This window comes from Pleurodeles waltl, chromosome 2_2 (assembly GCF_031143425.1).
Source record: "Pleurodeles waltl isolate 20211129_DDA chromosome 2_2, aPleWal1.hap1.20221129, whole genome shotgun sequence".
NCBI lineage: Eukaryota > Metazoa > Chordata > Amphibia > Caudata > Salamandridae > Pleurodeles > Pleurodeles waltl.
In genome coordinates this window covers 923,996,826-924,018,000 of record NC_090439.1, presented here as the reverse complement: position 1 = coordinate 924,018,000, position 21,175 = coordinate 923,996,826, and the positions used below count along the sequence as shown (strand labels likewise).

Here is a 21,175-nt window from a genome sequence, read left to right as displayed (position 1 = left end):
ATACAACACAAACTCTCGGTCATTCATACACACGCATGTTCATACATCCCCAAACCCTGTGCTCTCATACACACACACGGCAACCCTGTCATAATCCCCATAATCAAAGTATTTTTTTCAAACCGTACTAATCTGGCTCTACAGACATTAGGTTTAAAGTGAGGAAGCTGGGTGTAGGGGTGCCTGGTAACAATGCGCAAGTTGTTCAGCCTTCAGAATCTAAGATAATTGGCACTGATTAGAAGTAGTTCTCGCTACAGAAAAGGTTGGAAACTCCAATATAGAAGGTGCCAACTTTGTTGCCAGTGCTTATTTGTATAATGGGGACAAACGCATTTGATAAATGGATTCCATAGGAAATAGATTGCTTTATTTTCTGCAGCATCCATTTTTCAGTTTTTGTCTGAGCATGCTCCACAGTTCACAAGCAAGCATTAACAAAGCCATCAGTACACAATAGAAATTTTAAGTATATTGACTTTGCCATGTCTTGTTAACATTGCTGCTGAGACAGATCTTCAGACTTGTTCTGAAGCCTCAAGGTAGGTTAAAATAGTTTGCTAGAGCCTTGGATGAAAACGTGTTCGAAACAAATCCAACTGAAACTAGAATATACATATCAATTAGGAGTTCATTTTAGTCAGTCAAAAAACGTGCCCCTTTCAGTTTTCCCCAGCGAAAATTACAAATTTGGTTGCAACAATTAAGTATGTGCAACTTCGGCCTCGTAGCTATTGTTAGATAAACAGTCACCTGAAAACCCTATCACTAGCAAGCACCTCAAAAGTTAAATGAGGCCCCATGCTAATGAATCAAAAATTCCTCACAGACCTGCCAGATCTTCTTCCTACATTGATAGATGTCCCAGACAGAAGAAGAACGCCTTTGTGGGATACAGCTGTCCAGCAAAATGTGGCAAGAGGGAGTTTTTTGTGCTTGGGTGACCTCGGGTCATGCAGAGCTGAACAATTCCGTAATAAAGTAAAATTTGTGCCCTGAAGGTTGTGCACTTGGGGTACAAAGTAATTAAAATCTTCGCGGACTATCTTCTGATGGCCACCGCGTTTAGAATAATTTGTGTTTTGTTGGGGCTGTAGGTCATCATCTTTTCTAACAGTGGTAAATCCAGTACTATTATTGCATGTTATCTGCTGTTAGACAGTATGTAGTGGTTGCAGCAGTCTACTGATCTCTCCCCCACAGTTATATAAACCAGACCGTCCACGTTTCTGTCAGTCTCCCGTTTATACGGCGGCCATGAAATTAATGCTATGTCACTCTCTGCTATTCCTCTTGCTCTGTGTAGCTCTCAATCCTCTTCTCCAGAAAAAATTGATGAACAGTAATTGGGAGCATCTTCTGACCCGAATTAAATTTTCTTTCCTCATTTATAGGAGGAGAATTTCACAATTTAAGTCAGGTTAATAAAATATGTAGATGAAACCTAGCTATCCAAAATGTTTAGTCTCTTATAAGTATTACCATCTTGATGAAATGACACAGTATCTGTACATTCAAGTTTGATATTCAGTTACAAATTTTAATTACTGTAAATGACGTTCTGTATTTTGGAAGAGTAAATGTACATGGAAAAACAATGGTTAATATTGCAAGCTTAGAGCAAAACTATTTTCTAACATGTTCACAGTAGGGGTTGAATTGTTGGATTGGAAATACTTTCCCTTCTTTCCAATGTGTGGGCAGCAGTGTGTACATTTGCCAGTCTTCTTGTTCTTTGAGAGTCAGTTTGTCTCTGCAGATCCTCAAATTTGGTTGCCAACACAAAGTCTGGTATTTAGGCAGTTATATGTAGAGGGGCATCTGTAAGTTCGAGATGGCGCCCACTGAACAAGCAGCAGGTTTGAAGTTTATTCCATAGTACTGTGGACATTTCCCTCCTGTTCCGAAGGCCACCCATATCAAGATCAGTGGTGAAGGTCTGGAATATCAGAAGATAGGGTGTGAAAATTTGGTCTGTAGCAGATTACATTTAAAAATTCAAGTCTAACCTATATATGTAAGAGCAATGCACAAAGTACTAGAAGTGTTTTGAAAGACTTTCTCTGGGACTAGATAACCTGTTTACACCAGATTCTGTTCTGGTTCTAACATCAGTTACCTGTCAGCTGCAAAAGACACCACATTCAGCAGGAATGTATTTTCTAAAAATGCACTATTAAATCAGGTCATAAGGCCTGCTGTGCTAAGCAGATTCCAGTGACTTTAAAGTACCACACTTGCATCATGGTGCTATGGACTAAAGAAGCTTCATCAAACAGATACCTACACTACAAATGAGATCACTTCTAAACAATCCTAGTTCTTCAAAACAAGTTGGTCAAGAATCAGATAGGCCTGCCAAGCACCTCCATTAAGATCTTATTCTCATAATGGTACACTTTGTTTATATAGTGTAATATTTTTATTGAAGACATTAATGCAGCTGCAAATTAATTGTGGAATTGAAACTCACAACATAAATCCACTCTACTCAGTTGAATGATTGCAAACGCAAAAGGCATATGCATTTTTTTAATTTCTTCATTTCACTCTTCATTGTTGAAACCACCACCCTTTGAAAGAGCTGGATGAGTGAAAGAGCAATGTAGAGCAACCTTCCTTTAGGCTTCATTAATGGTAATCGAACATCTGAAAACTACTTATTCCAGCCCTCCATGAAAGTATTTCCATTTTAAATGCTTTAGTTCAGTGAAATATCTTATATAACCAGCCTCCATTACATAGGTAGCCAATTTTGTTTTTCCACATTTAAGATTGTGTTGACAGGACCCACCTTCCACTGGACCCATATCCTTTTCCTAAGTTTCATTAATCTCCATTATTTTCAGCATCATCACCTCATTTAGAGCGACATATAACATCTATTCTCCAACAGAGGATGGCCTCGATATTTTTGCATGCTGTGGTGTAACATGTCAAAAGGTGATTAGAGGCTAGCTGCGGGCGTGCAATCAGAACAGCAAGAAAAAGTTGGATTTAACTTTGGATGTTATGCTGATAATACGTAATTGGGTGTTGTATGCTAATGAATAATAAGCCATCACAGATATTCTTTCCAAAGCTACGCCTAGTATGATCTGATCTCTGGACATTAAGCAAACATATGTACATGAGCCGCTCAGCTGGTGAAGCTGGCCTCTAATTTTATTCAGAGTAATGTGAAAATTGTTCAAATTACAGTAATGTTGTGTTCTAAATTTGACAATGGCTGTAGTTGTATGTCTGTTTCAGAGGTTGTTGGAACATCTCTTCGATTATATCCAAACCCAACCAATTTGACCATTGTATAGCTCTCTGTGCCACATAAAAACATGCTTGGAAAAAGAGCTTATTTTAATATTTGCAGAAGCAGCATTGAGCAGTTTTTTGGCAGTGAATCGGGTTCTGTTTTAGTACTATTTGAACCAGTATTTCTCTAATCTGCAAATACTTCTAGAACTCCAACTGTGAGATATCACATTTGGAGGTGATATCAGGGAAGGATTTTATCGAACCTTGAGAATATACTTGATGCAAACATTTTACATTTGAATTGACCCTAATGGAGCAATTGTGTATCCTACAAGTTTCAGGCAGCAAGGTGGTGTTCCATAATTGTTGATATCCATGCAGTATCTGAACTTTCAAGAATCTGCAGATGTCTTGCCAGACCAAAGCCAGCATACTACCTTAAATTAAGCATGTTTTTAGTGTCTATTTGGATTTTGAAAAATTGAACAAAAAGAATGGGTACAGAGTGGAGAAATATATATTGATACATAAGATAGTAGATATCATCTTGTTCTAGCTTTGCCAGTTGGTTAGCAAGTGCTACCTAATTGTAAAACCTGAAATTCAAGATCCTCCATCCTCTCTTTTCCGAGGGAATTTGAAGAAATCAAACGGCTTACCTAGGTTTCTTATATGCCCAGATCAATTCAGAAATAGATGCAACTAACTCTTAGAAGTAGGAAGATATATTGGTATGTGCAAAACACATACATTACTTCAGGATCGTTATAATCATTTTAGGTGAGTAGGTAATAGATCTCACTTGGTCATAATTGGCTGTTATTCATATTGATAAGTATTTAATTTTTGAAAGTAGGTAACCACCATGTGATGCTGATAGTGTGGGGAAGAGGGTTGCTTGGGAGCTGATGGCATAGGACACATTGTTGGGTGGCTCCCTGGATGATGCCACTACTCTGGCCCCATCAGTCATTATTGTGGCCCAAGGGTGCCCATCTAAATACGGGGGAGGAGATAGGGGGTACCCTGAGACAGCACCCAGAATTCTGTGTCGCTGAAGACAATACCAGGGAGGGACAGCTTGGACGGGCTTGATCCCCGAGGGCGAAGAGAGGCTGCACAGCTGGACAAAATGGCAGCCTGGGCAGCTGCGGCTCACCGAATATCTCTTTGAGGGTTGGTCTTCAATGTGGGGGCCAAAGGGGAGAGGTGCAGTGGCGGAGCAGCCTGCCCACCTTCTACATGCTTTATGATACCTGGGTGATTGGGGACCAGTGTGCGTGAATGAGGCCCCAGCACTGCAACCATGAGTCTGGCGACAGGCACAGCAGGAGGGGCAGCAGCACTGGTGAGGCCTTGGGGGTGTGCCACTGGAGTAGCAGCCGGCCTTGCAGCCTGGATTGGCCTGGAGAAATGATGGGGTGCAGTGCACTGTAATTGATCCAACCTGTGGCTACCTACAGCTAACAGATAGTGCCTAGGAGCATGTAAATGATTCTGCAGGGTCCTCCCCCCAGGAATTCCAGGCACTTTCTCCCTCCATGAACAGTGGAGTAACCTAAGGAGCGCTCCTGGCCCCAGCCAGGTATAACCCCCTCCCCTTGCAAATTTACTGGCTGCTGTGAATCGCCACTCTGAGCTCAGTTTGTTCGACGACTGTGTGGGCTCACAGGCCTCGTACTGGGACGCTGAATCCTTCATCATGCCGAACATCGCTCCTCGTGAGGCTGGTGATCTTGGCTAACAGTGCTGAACCACCTATGGACAATGTTGTTTGGTAACTTTGTTGTGCGGGGTGGTGTGGTATGGTTTGATTTGATTTGGCTGCCACATGATGGGTTTGTTTCACTTCACTTTGCCGAGTCTCTCTTTGCTTGCACTACATTAGGTATGGACATCTAGGGTCTTCACTGTTTATCTATTGGGCACAACAGATCTTTGCATGGTCAGGGTGGTAGACGGAGACCTGGGGGCCTTCATGCCTTGGTGACCACAACCCCACAACTGTTCACTGTGTGATCTCATACACAGTACTTTTGTATTTTGTCTCGTTCTGTTAGGGTTCAAATTTTTTAGTGTTTGGATTAGGGGACTTTCCTGTCTATCCTGGAGGGGAGGACTTGGTTGCTTGTGTCGGTGGGGGACATCTGAATGACAGTGGCGAGAGGGGGGGGGGTTGGTCATGGGAGGCCACTCCGGGATCGAGGCATGCCATCCAGGCTTTTGAGCTGCAATGACCGACACATTGGCTGACTGTAGAGTGATCTCCTGCAGAAGACACATATCACTGACATGGAGGGAAGGGCATTGCAGAAACAGTGGAGGGGACACTTAATGCACACATACCACATACTCAGCCTTTGCGCGTGTTTTGCTTCACTAATGACAGAGCTGAAACACTCATGCACTGACATAAATCTCTGGAATTTGCTTCTTAGTCCAGAGAAGACATTTATTATTTCACTTCGTAAGGTTGGTAAAAGAAGATTAGCATGCTGAAAGCACACGTTCCAAAATGGTCACAGCAATGAAATGAAAACCTGTACAAATGATTCTTCATTGCAATATACACAGCAAACATACGTATCTATATCATAATGCAAAGCAAATAATGAATTAAAAACATGCATCACCATGAGTCAAGGGCACAACTGCTTCATCTCCCTCCTATTCAGCATCAGATCGCCAGATCCCCAGAATCAGTCGAGGAGAGAGAGAGATCAGTTATCCTGACTGGAAGGATGACAAACCCCAGCGGCCTCGGTATGCCTGAGATCTGCACACAATCTCAGTCCCCAGTCCATCTGGTCTCGGAGTCTTATACTTTGAACAAACAAGAGAGGAAAATTCTAGGACCTCTCTCACTGCAGAAGTTTATTTATTCAAAAAAATGCTGATTGCTTTAGACCAGCTTTGAAAATAACACGTAGGGACTTGGCCACAATCCCAAGGTGCCAATTCAAAACAAGAGCGTTCTCTGCCGTCTTAGTACATTCTTATCAGCCTAAGCCCTTGGTGGGAAAGAACACGAAAAATAAAAACATGACAGCGTGGAAAACTACTTGCAGCTTTTAACGTGGATGTGGCTAATGCTAAAATAAAGTCAATAGGCAAAATGAAGTTGCTGGTCACTAATGTGACGGTGTGCTGCTAAGCTAAGTGCAACGTTGAGTCAGTGGTCAAAACATAAATATCACTACAGAGCTTGGAGTGCTAATATGGATCTGCCCAGGGGTACAATTTCAAGTGCTGGAGGAGAGGGTGGACACAGAAGGGAATGTATGTAATACAGAGTGGAATGCTAAGAGGGAAACTCCTTATTATAGTAAATATATTTTCCCTCTTTACTGAGCAGAGGAAATTTGTGGATACATTGTCAAGGCTTTCTCACCATTCCTAACTGGCCACAAACGAACTGGGGGAGACTTCAGACCCCTTCTTGGACAGGTCCCATCGACCCCATGGAGACTCCCCTGTGCAACATACTCCAAAAAGGTTGTGTACTGGATGAATAGATGGGCCCTAGAGGGTTTCTGGTGGGAATGGCTTCTTGCAGAAACAGACTACTCTTTCTGTTTCTCATTTCATGATCTCCATGTGAGATTGGACATGTTTTTTGATTTGTGGCCGTTCAAGCGCAGGTGCTTTACTCAGTGTTTAGCCTGGGCATTATGTGACCACAGCCCCTCATGATTGTTCTGGCCTGGATACCTGCTTGCACATGTACACAGCTGGCGCTTTTGTTGTGAAATCCTGGAGGATCAGGTGTTTGAGAGTCTGGGAGAGAGAGGATATTAGAAACTACTTTACTGATAATGCTAAATTTACAGTGTCACACTTAACAGAGTGGGAGGCCTTTAAAGTCGTTGTTCAAGGGCATTGCATAGCTTGGACAGAAGGGGTGCGAAGAACATTACTGGAAGAGGTGATGGCACAGGAGATGCAGCTGCGCACCCTAGAGTGCCTCCGCTTCTCTAATCTGTCTGCATATGACACACCTTTGCAGGTCCGTATGCACATGACATACAATTTTATGGGAAAAATACCCTAGTAGCCCTAGTTGAGCAATTGCAATATTTCCATTACAAAGAGTATATGGTCAGAGCCATTTCTGAGCGTGACAACGCTGATGCTCTGCTAGCATGGCTGGTGAATCCAAACATGTGGGGCTCCCGCATAGAAGAGGTATAAGATGAGGCTGGTGTGCGGGTCGCTGACCTGATCCACATAAATTACCTCGCCTTCAATTATTACAAAGAGTTGTATGTGAGATGCCCTGGCCGGCTCCTCCCGCCCTGGACCTATTTTTTGGGACCTCTACCTTTACTGGTTGTGGAGCCCGAGGTCGCAGAAGGCCTGGGAGCAGACATCTCCATCAAGGTTACTGCTGCAATGCGGGCCATGGCAAGCGGTAAAGTACTGAGCTCAGTAGCTTGCTGGTTGAGTTCTGTGCGGTTTACATCACTCTGCTGGTTCATAGACTGAATTGTATAAATCAGTGTGGGTTGCCCGTGTATTGTCCCGTGACCAGGGAGACATTGCTGGTCTCTCTGCTTAAGCAGGAGTTTGCATCCTACAATCCCCTCTCTGAGCTTAATGTAGACTCTGCGGTGCTGAGTAGGATACTGACTATGTGTTCATTACCCCACATGCCAGGACTCATTCACTCTGACCAGACGGACTTCGTTTCAGGGAGTTGCAGAGTTCGATATCAGACATGAGATGCTGTTGCTTGCTGCTGCTGATCTGGATGAGCAGACAGCAGTTTAGACAGTGGATATTGAAAAGGCATTCAACAGCCTGGCTTGGGACTATTTGTATGCCTTGTTGTGCCACTTGGGGACAGGCTTCTGGCTTTGGTGTGGCTACTGTACACAACACCTACTGCGAGGGTTTGAACAGGAGGGATGACCTTGGACTCTTACGTTCATCTCTTCCTATCTCGGTGGTGGGGCGTATAGCTGTTGCTAAGATGATCGCATTGCCCCAGCTGTTCTGTTACTTTGCCCCGTAGTGATTCCCCACTCCAGATTCAGCGAGATGCACTCCCTGTTTGTGGACCTCATATGGATAAGCCTTAGGAAAGCTGCAACGGCCAAATCAGGACAGAGGGTTGGCTGCCCCCGATCTTGAGACATACAGCCTGGCGGCCCAGCTCCACTGGATGGCCAGGTAGGTAGCTGCTGAATTAAGTACTGGACCATTTGTAAAGAGAGGTGCGCTGGCCTGCTTGTTGCAGCTCCTGCTGGAGCATAAAAAGGTCTGTGCAGCCTCTTAAATTGCAACCTGTGGTGAGGCATTGCTGGCTCAAGATCTGCAGAGATTGGGAGTAGTTATTGCCTGTGCCCTGGCGATACCTCTCAAATGGTTGGCATGCTTTTTCACCTAGGGGTGCTGCCTGCCCAGTGCTTGGGGGAGTGGGTGGCTCAGGTTCTGATGACCCTAGGAGCTGTATGACACCACGGTTCTGCGGCCTTTCATGGGCCTGCAGATGGCATGTGACTTGCCGCTGGATCATTTCCTCTTCCACGGAGTGGTCATTGCAATGCTGAGGCGGCACTGGTGGAAAGGTCTGGAGGAGCCGCAATTGCTGCAGGGCTGTCAATGGTTGTGCACATCTACTGGCTGGTACATGGCCATAATGGGCTTTTACACAGCAATCTTCGCAGACACAAGCACTCCTTTAACCTCCCTCAGAGCCACCTGGGTATCCGACACTACCATTTCAGATGTGGATTGGATCAAAATACTTGCTGAAACACACTGGGTCCCTCATAATACCCGCTTTAAATTAATTAATTTTAACTACTTACATAGGGCGCACACAACTCCTGAGAAAATTAACAGGTTCTTCCCGGGAGTCCAGAAAGATTTATTGATTTGGCACTAATTCTGGCAAAACAGCAAATCAAGAATAACTGAAAGAACAAACGGGGACCATTGCTTCCCAGATGGACAGGGGAGCTCTATTAGTGGGTTGAATATGAGGGGGGCTACCTTGCTGAGGGAAGCTCAGAGGAGACAGTGCACTGTGGACATTGCCAGGGCGAGGGATGTTTCGACGGAAGAGCTTTGTATGATGTGGAGGGATCAGAAACCGCTTCCAGTGCAAATGGTTAGGATAACGAAGAGATTCCATCCTTCCACGATATGCCCTTGTTCCTCTTCCTTATTGGTTTTGCTTTGGGGGCCAGTGGGCTCACACAGTAGTCTTCTGGTGGAAAAGATGTTGTTATTGCTACCTACAGACAGGGCACGTGGGTGGTGGGGGGGGTAGTTAAGTTGATTGGATGATTGGTTGTGGTGCAGTAAATTTGTCAGGTATGCCATAACGTTGAAATGTTTATTAATTGGTATGGCCCTGAACACATGACTGCGATGTTGTAGCTACTGCTTTTTTACTGCTTCTGTATTGTAATTGTGATTGAAATGATAATAAACTTTGGTGCAAAAAATGTGATGCTTATAGGCCCATGAGGGAGGATCTGTGTTGTAAATTAATTTACTTTATAACACGGGACATCACTAAAGGAGGTGGCAGTAGCTTCAGTTGTAAGTATGGCTGAACTGGGCTAGCTGTTCAATTCATAAAGAGCCTCAATATGGTACAATATAGAGAACATTGAGAGCCAGAGGTGGGGAAGATTCTTTCCAGGTGCCTTGAGAGATAAGAGAAATGGGGCTGAGGAATGTCAATTCTCACAAAAACATATCCTGTACAATTTTTTCCCATACACAAGCATTGAATATCCAGCCTGGTTCAGGAAATCTTCATCTGACATCCCATGGAGATTTTTTATGACCCTCACAGATTGTGTTGGTGTCATCCTTCATCATCGGGTCTCAGTCTGGTTCCTATAAACTAGGAGGGGCTTGACCATATTCCAAGGAGCACTTTTGATAATATTGCAGACAAGGTCTATTTGAAGTGACATACAAATGCTTAGAGGGTACCACAGTTTCCCTAAAATGTTGGGTCCCTCTGGCATGATTAAAATCTAGTAAATGTGGGTGTCTAAAGCGGACATAGTGACTCTCCCTGTGTTTTGTTGCCATATTTCAGCCCTCTTTTAATGGCCTCTAGAGGACCTGGGCTTTCATCAGCATTTAAATGTTAGTACCCCTCTGTTTTGCTTTCACTAATGACCGAGCTGACAAAAATCTCTGGAATGCACTTCTCAGTTCAAAGAAGACATTTATTATTATTTCACCAGGAGGTTCCTAAAAAAGGAGATTAGTAGGTTGAAAGCACACGTTCAAAAATAGTCACAGCAATGAAATGAAAATATACCCAAATAATTCTCAACTGCAATGTACACAGCAAATATACATGATTATAATTATGCAAAGCAAAGAATGAAGTAAAACTTTATCACTGTAGTGCCTGCCAAGCTCCTCATCTTTCTCATGCCAGCAAGAAGATGACCCCGTTCCACTGGGACAAAGATCCCCACCCTCACGGGACAGAGATGTCAGGCATTCAACGTCTCATCCTGACCGAGGTCTTGGAAATTCAACTGCTACTGAGCAGGGCCACCTTTTTATACCTTAAAGAACCAAAAGGGCTTTCTGGAAGAAAAAAAAAGTCCCATGAAAGAGAAATATTCAAACATGCTGGCTAATGTAGGTCAGAGTTTAAAGGAACGTGTTGAGAATTGGCCAACATCCCAAGGCATTTCTCCCAAGGCCAAACCATTCCCTGCCTGCACAAAAAACAGACGTCTGGTACATTCTTATCGTGTTGACTGACTAACTGTTCGGTGATAACATGTCGTAGCTGTTCGGTGAGAAAGAATACGAAAACAAGCACAGTTTACAATGTGGAAAAAAACAGATGGATTTAACAAGGTCTCAACTGCAATGTCTGACGCTACGATAAAGTCAATAGGCAGCTAAACTGAATACAAAATGTAATGTGCAATTGGTGAACCCTAGACAGCTAATCGAGGTACAAAGTAGTGAAACACCGACAGTGGTCAAAAACACATATTTCATTACATTTCCACCCTTTGATCAATGACTTTGTGTATTTTTCTCTTATTTAAAAAAATAAAAGAACATTATAAGCAAATCAGGTTTGCATTGTATACAGCAACATAATGAAATGATAAAAGCAATCACTAGAAAGCAATGGAAGTGGATTAACGTAATGATCTTAAACACAGTTAAACCAGACACACCTACAATGAAAAGACTGCAGCTTATATATTCTGATTGGGATAATGACTGATTGAATAGTGTCTCTAGGATAGCAAGTTGGTGTAGAATTAGATGAAAACATCATGAGTTCTAATCATGTAAAAGTACATGGTCCACCTGAAAGGTTTGCTGGAATATAAGTGTTCCCATGCGAGAATAGTCCGCCAACTGGCAACTTAAACATGCTTAATGAGACTGGCAGCAGTCATCAGATGACAACAAGCCATCGGTTAGTTTCAGTGGAAAAATGTAATCAAACAGGTTGACAGAACATCCATGGTACTCTGTATTGTTCCCATGTAGAACTTGAATCTGAGAAGCAGAATTAGCGCAAAATGGATCAATAGGTTTTGTACTTTAAAAGTAGCAGGAGCCTTGCACAAAGGTTATCAGTCAGGTTCAAGTTGGGTGTGCGGTCCCTCCCCCGACCCCACACGCAAACGCCCGAACGGAGACCACACAGCACACTCGTGGTCAATGGCAAGTCACAGTAAGATCTGTAAAAGAAACAATTATTATTTTTCTTGCAAATAACATTTGTCATCTGAAATGTGCTCTCTTTATTCCTTTCCTTGTTTTATAATCAGTAGGACGTTATCGGGACCCTTTACTATAATTTCTGCAGGTTCTGAATGGCCATTTGGGGATTCAACCCACACCTTGGCACTTAGGTTTTTATCTGCTGGATCACAGCTTCCCTTTCCTTGCACTGTCAGAAGGGCTGGGGTAGTCCCCTTCCTTACCAATCCTCCATACACTACACCTATGACAAGTTGGACAATTTTGTCTCCAATCTGTATGAATAAATCACATTCTCCACAATGTAACAGAATAGCTTTGATTTCTACCTGTCCTAGTAACTTTCCTCTCCCCAATTGATCTTTGACTGTTTTTGGGACAGATCTGTTGTGTGTGCTGACAAATAGGACATTGCAAAATCACAGCTTTTATCAAATTTAAGGGAATGTGCATCCCTCTAATCTCTGCCCACCTGTAAGTTGCTTTTTGTCCCAGGTGTCCACATTTCTGGTGCGCCCACTTAGCCATCCCCACCAAGTCAGAATTCTGGGTTGACACTTCTGACTCTGAACTTTTGTCTTTGTCGTCTGCAAGGGAATTGACCCAGTGTTCTAGTGAGTCAACAGGACAATGAGCATCTATGATTTTACTCTGTTCTAACATTTCCCAAATTTCCTGCCACAACTCTTTACTCCACACCTCCTTTGAATGAATGAACCAGTTATGGGCATGCCATGTGGAAAGCCAAACGGCTAATCCATTAGCAATGGACCAAGAATCAGTGTAAAAATGACATGTCCTAGGCAGCTCTTGCTTTCGAGTCTGACACACAGTGTACAACTCTGCATATTGGCTACTTTTTCCTTCTCATGTGGTAGACAACAACTTTTCAGTAACTGGATTGTATGACATTGCTTTCCAATGTCTTTTAATACCCACATATTTGAATGAATCATTAGCGAACCAAACCTGCTTTCTATCCTCAGGGGACAAGAATTCAAATGATGCACTCCATTTCACTGTTGATTCTTTTACCTGTGGTACCTTCTGCACTCTCTCCTCACCCTGTACAGGGGCTTGTAACACCTGTTCATGTACGGCTGCAGTACCAACCAGTCCTGCTTGAGCCCTGTCTTGTATGTACCAGATCCAGTGTATGATACTAGCCTCTTGTGTATGTCCTGTATGGTGAGACCAAGGTGAACTGATCACCCACTGCATGATTGGTATTTCAGGTCTCAGAATTACATTATAACCTAGTGTTATTTGCTCAGTGTCCACTAGAGCCCAATAACAAACCAAAAGCTGTTTTTCAAAAGGAGTATAGCGCTCCCTAAAGTCAGGTAGTTTTCCAGTCCAAATTCCTAGGGGCACCCTTGTCCTACTCCTGTTTCTGCCACATACTCCAGTTTGCATATTGTCCCTGAGCAGTTACATGTAACTCTGTTTCCCTCTTGCACTGTACACAAATCTAAAGTCTGTTGAATTATTTAATTTGTCAAATCAAAAGCACACAGCTGCTCTTCACTCCATTCAAACATGTTTTTTCCTGGTTACTTTGTACCAAAGGGGTAAGATTTTACTCAGATGAGGGTCATGCTGTTTCCAAAAATCAAACAATTTCAGGAAACTCTGTGTCTCTTGCTTAGTGCAATTGTAGCAAACTCTAAAATCTTTTGTTTTACCTGTAACAACATCTCTCTATGTTCTGGATTCCACTGAATTCCTAGAAACCGCACATTTTGCGACAGTACCAGTGTCTTGTCTGAATTAATTGTACACATCATACTCTGCAAAAGTTGTCTGAATATACTGGTAACATCGCCAACTTTTTGCTCAGTGTAATCTTTTAAAGAATGCATTTCAACTCCTGCCAAAAACTGTGGCCTACTCTGCGCATGAACTACGCTCTGCTCGTGCAGCTCACACTGGCCCCCACCTTTTTTTTAACCTCCTCATTACTGGAATGTGAAAAGTCACATTCTCTTGTAACAGCTTGGTAGATCTCAGCTATGCCTTTCAATAATTTGTTCTGGCTGCCTTGCTCCTTTAATTTCTTATTTTCATTTTCTATGTAATGCTTACATCTCTCATGCATTTTTCTGTAAGCCAACAAAAGTATCCAGACTGTCTTGTCAAGAATAAAAGGGATATCATTCTTCTCAAAAAGCACCTTTTCTAAACATGAAAACACTTTTGTTTTATCCAAGCACCCATCCCAAAACCTAGAGAACCCTGATTAACAAGAAAAAACATTTGTCACAACATCATAAGGCATTTTAATTTCACATGCATTTTCAGACATGGTTTGCGGTGCTTCCTTTAATTCTCTGAACAAAAACCTATTTACACTTTTAAATTGTGCACTCTCAACCTCTCCAACCTCTTTCTTTTAGACTGTCTGATCTATGCCAAAATGTCTTGCTTTCAACAGTGACCGAGCTGGCAAAAAATCTCTTGAATGCACTTCTCAGTTCAAAGAAGACATTTGTTATTAATTCACCACGAGGTTCCTACAAAGGGAGATTAGTAGGTTGAAAGCACATGTTAAAAAATAGTCACAGCAATGAAATGAAAATATACCCAAATAATTCTCAACTGCAATGTGCACAGAGAATATATGTGATTATAATTATGCAAAGCAAAGAACAAAGTAAAAATTCAGCACCGTAGGGTCTCCCAAGCTTTTCATCTTTTTCATGCCAGCAAAAAGATGACCCCGTTCCATTGGGACAAAGATCCCCACCCTCACGGGATAGATACGTCTAATCCTGACCGAGGTCTTGGAAATTCAACCACTACTGAGCAGGGCCACCTTTTTATATCTTAAAGAACCAAAAGGGCTTTCTGGAGAAAAAAAAAACTCCCATGAAAGAGAAATATTCAAACATGCTGGCTAATGTAGGTCAGAGTTGAAAGGAACACGTTAAGAATTGGCCAACATCCCAAGGCATTTCTCCCAAGGCCAAACCATTCCCTGCCTGCAAAAAAAACTGTCGTCTGGTACATTCTTATCGTGTTGACTGACTAACTGTTCAGTATTAATATGTCCTAGATCTTCGGTGAGAAAGAATACGAAAACAAGCACAGTTTACAATGTGGAAAAACACAGACGGATTTAACAAGGTCTCAGCTGCAATGTCTAACGCTACGATAAAGTCAATAGGCAGCTAAACTGAATGCAAAATGTAATCTGCAATTGGTGAACAGTAGACAGCTAATCCAGGTGGAAAGTAGTGCAACAAAAAGTCAGTGGTCAAAAACACATATTTCACTACACCCTCCGTCTCTACACATGTGTTTAGTCCCCTGCATAATATAAGTTTCAGTTAGTTAAAAGCACAACTACGCGTACCAAACAAAGAATGAAATGCAGGCTCACTTACCTGTCACTGACGCATATATAATAACCTGCCATGTGGAAGAAAAATGAGAACATAAACACCTTTAATGCTGTAAGGGTCCGACATTCAGTATTAAACATATATCACAACCTTCTAGTATTTATTGAACAAGGACTAATAAAACAAACCAACATATTGTGCACTTTCATGCACACAGATGCACATGTTAGTATGCTTCGCTGTGAAGCAAACTTCATGCAAACACATCAAGGCCATTGTGAAATTGTGCCATCTTAACCATATACTCATGACAAACTGCATACCTGTGCGCTTACACCAGGGAGCATGCAGTGTTACCCCTTTCACAAGGTCAAGCTGAAGGGCAAGTCCCTGTAGTCATTCTCTGTGATAAAATTTTTGTCAATGTCCAGATATTGTTACCGTGTTTTCAGTCTCTCTGTTATAGCACTTCCTCTAAGTCTCGTTCTGCTCCCCTCGTAATGTTTAATGGTTTCGTATGTGGGTGCTTTATACCTCTAAGACTTGTTGTTCCTCCACATCCACAAGTTTGTCTCTCAGTAATGTTTCCTCTTGTAATGTTATTCAATATTGTTGAGATACATGAAGGTGAAGCCCTGAATGGCGACTTTCTCTACATCTCTTAATGTATTATCAGTGCCTGACTGAACGTTAGTTTCCAAGAATTCTCTTAGAAAATTCTTAATTGTGGTAGTATATTCTTAATCTCAAAGTAGGCCACAATAATGTCCTTGGCAATCTTTATTAAGGACTGCCTATTAGTCCTAGTTCTCAGGTTGTGTCCAACTGTAAGGCCACTGGAGCATTATCTGTATCCTAGACACGATGACAAAGACCTGGAAGATTTTTGTCAGAATACAGCTTACGAAGAAAACATTTATCGTGGAATATTTACTAGGAAAGTGAAGTCAAAAGTATAAATTCTGTCTTGGGTTTGTCTTCATGACTAAGTTAATGCCAAAATTGCATGTTGGACTTTTTTCATGGGGTAAATACAGTTGAAATCACCTGCTACAATAAATTTACCAGAGATGTTTTGTTGTTTGTCTTCGATTTGAGTCTATTACAAAGGGGAGTCTTCATTTGGACCATACAGGGGGGATACATGTAATTTTTCTTTGCCTATATTGACGCAATAATTTCCCATCTGTTTCCTGAATCTGCTGTGTTTTAGAAAACTTTAAGGGAAGAATCAAACATAAAAAGACGGGCCCTTAACAAATGCTATTTGAGAAGTAACATTAAATGATTTTGCCCATAGATGTGAGAAGATAAAATCTGCTTCTTTCAATTTCTGTTGCTTGCAAGCCTATACCGGACTAGGGGCCATATGTACGAAGACATTTTCCCATTTACACAGACTGGGAAAAACCCTTTGATACATCTGGCCCTAGGTGTGAGCTACATGCTTGCTCTAAAATGTTGGCATGTAAGTGGGAGAATTTAAAGGAATCGTTGGGAGAATGTATTTTCTCCACTGACTTATGTTGAAGCAGAGGCAATGTGTCTGCATAGGTCTGTTGGTATGCATGGTGAGAGACAATCATAATTTCATTTTTGACAGTTCAATAACATAGGGCAAACGGCAACAGAATTCTAAACTCTGTTTTTGTTTGTGCTATGTAGAACTGCCAAAAATAAAAAAATAAAATGCCGAGGACTGTCACATTCTCCCGATCGCCCCCTCCACAGTGTTTTTGATGTCAGAAGTATTCTTAGAGGGAGAGATTAGAGCGTGTGTGACAGGCATCACCATTTTATTTTTAGCAGTTTTACACAACTCAGAATCTGGTTTCTGCACGCAGGAATCGGGAGGCGGGAGACTAATCTTGAAATCAGTAGTCTCCCACTTGAATCGGGCGGGTTGGCATGTATGGAGCTATAATTAATGTTTCAGCTCGCTGGACTCTTAGTGCTCTTGTCAAAGTTCTTTCAGTTCCTATGTAGGCCTATAGTTGCCTAATTCTAAAGGTTTGACATTGGCACAGTTCAGACGCCGTCATGGGTACTCATTTCCTTGTGACGATCTATCCGGTCTGCACGCCTGGGTTAAATGATCTTCATTGGCCTGGGTGGTTCTGGAAAATGTAATTCTTTCTGGTTAATTCACTTATTCTTGCCTTGGGCAATAAAATATTGCGGGCAGTGTTTGGAAAATAGGTTTCACTTGAGCTTCCAGAGTACATTGTTAAAAAAAACTCAATCAAAGGGAAAATAGTAGACATGTTACTTGTTTTTAAACAGATGATGCAAAGGTGGTGCATTGTGGGAGACTAAGAGCCTTATTGAGAACTTGGCGGACGAGTTGCCAAAATATAAATCCCATATGATATAATGGGATTTATATTTGGGCGGACGGATTATCTGTCTCCGTTGTGACAGAGTAACTCGTCCGCAAAGATCTCAGTCAAGCCCTGAGTAACTGTAACTCACACATGGCTTAGGTTACAAGTCAAGGAAAATGTATAATGCCATTGTGCTGCATTGTAGGAGACAGAGGGAATATAGCTTGAAATAAATGATACCCCCTGCGAAGTATTCTGGGCAAATAAAAAGCGCCTTGTATTGTCCATGTTACAGTGCCTTCCCTAGAAAATGTGACCACTTTCGGATGTCTCATGTCTATTATCATTTGTCGTCAAGTACAAAATTAATCGGGCTTCCAGCCAAAGCATGTTGTTGTTAATATCACTCCCTGTCACGTCTTAGGACAGTCCATTGTGGTTCGAAGGCTGTATGATGTACCATCTGCAAATGTTCCGCCTGTGGTGCTCCAAGTGTTTTGCATCTAATTCAGGACTTGTGTAGCCTTATGTGTTTGTTTCTGATTTCATGGGCATTGCACCGAATATACAAGATTCTTGGTTTTGTGTATAGTTACTTCACTATGTTTTAAGGTCCTTCTATTGTAACTAATTTCTTCCCCTTCTATGGTGCTGGGAAAAGCTTGTACCATTCCTACACTTGTGATGACCCCTAACTGATGGAAGTCCCAAAAATGTGCACATCTGTGTTGTTCTGATCTTTCTGGAATCTACTAGACCATCTCAAATGTTACGATTCCTTTTTAATGCAAACAGTGGATGATTACTGAATTGCTCTATTTCTGAAACCATGTTTCGCTTTCTTTTTACTGTGGACTTTACAATATTTGTCACTCCGTTAAAGGTTGAAACACAGACATGGTGATCCATACTTTTATTAGCTTTAGGGATAAGTAACAGTTCCCGGGATGCCTACCAAGTATATTTCAATGCCCTTTTCAGTAGTTTCATTGGATATTGCTGCTCTCTTAGATCATTTAAAAGTCTGGTTGCATTACAAAAATAATCTTTTTTTTTTCATCAGTTTCTTTGTATCCAAAGAAATTAGCTGTATGGAAGATTATCCTTCAGATCACTTTGATGTGAACTACGATAGTGGAAGAAAGTATTCCAATTCGTATCATTTGTATATAGAGTTGTAAACATCTATCCTTCTTCATGCATTATAGTTAAATCCAGGAAGCCAATTTGGGTCTTACTTGATGTTATTTGAAATTGGATATTCATACTGATTCAACCAGTGAAAGAAATTTTGGAGTTTTCTTCTGATCCCTTCAGGATTATTATGATATTGTCAACATATTTCCATATAACAGTGTTCTTCTTGCATTTTTCAAAGATCCGTTTGGCCTCATATAAGGCCATGAACATAATGGCAATTTTTTGGATGAATGGACAGCCCATGCCACTCCCTTTGATTAGTAAATAGAATTGATTGTTGAAACATAAAAAATTCCCCCTAAGGCATATCTTTGCCATTTCTAGAATAATTTCAGTAGGGACCCAATGTGGTCTCTATCTGGTTTCAAGGCAGTATTTTATGGCTTCGATTACCAGTTTTGTGAAATGTTAGTATATAAACTAACGTTATCGAAAGTGACCATAACGTCGTCTTGTTCATTGAATGGGATCTCCTCCAGTTTATTTATAGGTTCCTTTGGTGCCCTTCAAATAACTCAGAATGTCACATATAAGAGGATTCAAACATAAATCATCATATTTTGCTAAAGGTTCTAATATTGAGTTCACACCTGAGATTTTCAGTCGTCCAGGAATTGCAACTGGATTCTTATGGATCATGGACAGTATATACATTACAGGTCTTCTGCCACTCTTGTTCAGCTAGTGCTCCTCCTCTTTCTTTGATACTCATCCTCCATGTACTCCTTGATGTATAATGTGCTCAATTCCAGGTAGTACGGACATGGTGGGTCTTCAGGTATACTTCTATAATGGTCATTGTTTTGAAGTTCTTCTATTGTTTCAGCCCCATATTTGTCCTTATTTATGAAGACAATGGCTCCCTCTTTGTCCGTTGATTTACTTATAATGTCATCACATTCTTTAAGTTGCAAAAGAGCATATTTTTCTTCCTTAGTCAAATTGCTTTTCACATACTTGTCTCTGAATTCCATCTTATCAATCTCATGCATCACTGTTTTTTCATCTGCCGGCATCTTTATGGACAAATGCTAGTCGGATAGACTTCATGGCTTTTCCCCCGCTACATTCTTCTCCACAGCAGCAAATCCATTTCAGCGGTCCTGTGTCAAAGGGTTATATGACCTTGTGCAACTGTCTTTGGCTACAACCTTCTGTTTTTTCCCGCTGGAGATTTTCGACTTCTAATTTGACCACTAAGTCCAAAGGTAAAAATCTTCACAGCGGCTTCATTCCATGGCCATCCGATGATGGCGCTTCCTCCTCGGACACTCCTGCAACATCGCCCCACTGAGGGTCTGCCTTCTCAGACACTTTTTATTAGAATTCTTTTAAGTCCAAAGTTCAGCGCTGACCCGACGCAATCCATTTCTTGTATCCGAACAGCACTCCATCGCGCTTGGCTTAACTTTAAACTGTGCCCTGGCGCTTTTCTCTTTTAGGCACTATTTTGAATCTTAACCTTTTAAAAATGAATAACTTTGATTCTAATGACTGGATCTTTGTTATTGTAGTATCAAATAATATATTGAAATGTACTATATTTTACTAAATTGGTTTGGGATTTTTCTTCCGTATTGTTTTCACTTTATTGCTGTTTGTGTGCTGCATAAATACTTAACACATTACCTCTAAGTTTGTGGTTCAGCCTGCAACGCATTCTGGCTGTTGCTTGACCGAGATTCACAACGCAGTCAACCAACAAACCAATTTCTCACAATAAATTACATTTATCCCAAATTGCTACTCATGCCTTAGTGCAGCATCTTCATAAGTTGTAGGAGTCTGCTTCACCTTGGTCCTTGTCCTCACCTTTTGATCCTCTGTTTTGGGCACAAATTAGACCACCTACATTGCAGCCTAATAAAAAAAACAAAGGAAAGTAATAGATTACATCTGAATTAAGTCCTGCTTCTTCCGGTGGTCCAAGTAGTAACCACTCAACCAACTCCTTAGCCACACCTAAATGTTTTAGTGGAGATGTTAATATGTTTACAGAGTATCTTTCTCAGTGCTATTTGCATTTTGAATGCTGTATTTGGATCCATGCTGTCTCTTCCAGGATTTCTGTATATTTTTTGCATTTTTGACATGAAGCCCCTTGACAATAGGTTGCTAACCCATGGAATTAAGTTGTTCTAATGTTACCCTTCTGTGCCTTCCGGGATTGTAATCTATTATACTATATCAATTCTTCAGTTCATTTCAGAAATGGTGTTGATGATTTGGGCATTTATTTTGGGTATACTGTGGAAAAGATTGTTATGCTCGGTTGGTACTAGTCTACTGACATAAGCAACTAGTGGATCGATCTGGGAGATTAGGACTTGTTTCTCG

General features: G+C 41.6%; 1 protein-coding gene across 2 annotated transcripts in view; it reads left to right on the top strand.

The window, feature by feature from the left end:
- Window positions 1-21,175, top strand: part of NUDCD1 (NudC domain containing 1) — a 556,518-nt gene that overhangs the window by 378,535 nt on the left and 156,808 nt on the right. The gene's annotated exons all lie outside the window — the stretch shown is intronic.